This window comes from Alligator sinensis, unplaced genomic scaffold (genome assembly GCF_000455745.1).
Source record: "Alligator sinensis unplaced genomic scaffold, ASM45574v1 scaffold1354_1, whole genome shotgun sequence".
Classification (NCBI taxonomy): Eukaryota; Metazoa; Chordata; order Crocodylia; family Alligatoridae; genus Alligator; species Alligator sinensis.
In genome coordinates, this window is record NW_005842344.1 from 886,786 (window position 1) to 888,046 (window position 1,261).

A 1,261-nucleotide genomic window follows, 5' to 3' on the forward strand; every position below is an offset into this window, starting at 1 on the left:
ACAGGCAGCGCCACTGTCCCAAGACCGCATGTGCCAAGCTGGCCCTGGAGGTAGGAGAAAACCCGGGAGTCCCGACTCCCGCGCTCGGCCTCACGCCCCCCACGCAGGGCTCAGGCGCAGCCCGCGACAGCCCACCAGGTCCCAGCTCTCCTCCGCGGGCTGCCCTAGCTCCCACACCCCGCCACGCCAGACCACGGGGCCCCAGCCCTGCTGCTCCGGCCCCCGGGCAGCCCAGCAGCAGCCCGTGCAGCAAGGACAGCCACGTGCCCGGGCCGCCGCAACGGCCACAGGCCTCCCCACGCCCGGGCGGCATCGGCGCCTCTTCTGTTGAGACGTCAGCGCCACACCACGGTCAGCCGGCTCGGCGGCTGAGCACGCCAGCGTTTACCGGGAAGCTCAGGATGGGGCGACGGCCACGTCCCACCCCTGCCCGGGGCCACGGCGCCACGGCTCTCATGAGCGGCCGCAGCAAGGAGCACATGCTGCCCAGCAATGGCAGGGCCGTCAGCTTATAGTTTCATAGTTTCATAGTTTTAGGGGCGGGAGGGACCTAATAGATCTTCTAGCCCGACCCCCCGCCAGGGCGGGAGAACAACAAAAAACCCTAAAAACAAAAACGGGACTCAAATGAGTCCAGCCAGGTAGGCATCCAGCCCCCAGGGTAGGGGCCAGCACCACCTCCCTTGGAAGTTGGTTCCAGCTCCTAGCCGCCCTGACCGTGAAGTAGTTTGAAGTAGTAGTAGAAGCTTGCGAGAGCCCTGGTGCCGTGTCCAGCGCCCCGCACGTGCCTCCCCCGGCTTCCCTTGGGGCCTGCTTGCTCCCTGCGGCTCTTGCTCGCCGGGCACCCCTGCCCAGCGCCTGCTGGAGCAGCCTCCTTCCTCGGGTGGGCAACAGCCCCGTGCGAGGGTGGACAACACCCAGCGCTGGCCGTGGCGTGGAGCGGAGAGCAGGCTGCCCCGTAACTGGAGCCCTTGTTTTTGCGGTCGGCCTCCCCAGCAGCAGCCCCAGGCAGGGAGCGCGGCGGGAAGAGCGCTCCCGCCCCGGGCGGCGGGGTGGTTGTTATTGCGGCAGGCGCCGCCCCCCGCCCCTCGTGTTTATCCATAGACATGTTTGTGCGACCGGCTCGGCCTCCTCCGGCTTCCAAAACAACGGGGCAGGAGTCAACAGCTGGAAAAATTTTCCATTGTCAGAGGAAACGACCAGCGCGGGTCAGGGGCGGCCTGGGGCGGCCGCAGCGCAGCGCCGCGGAGCGCAGCGCCGC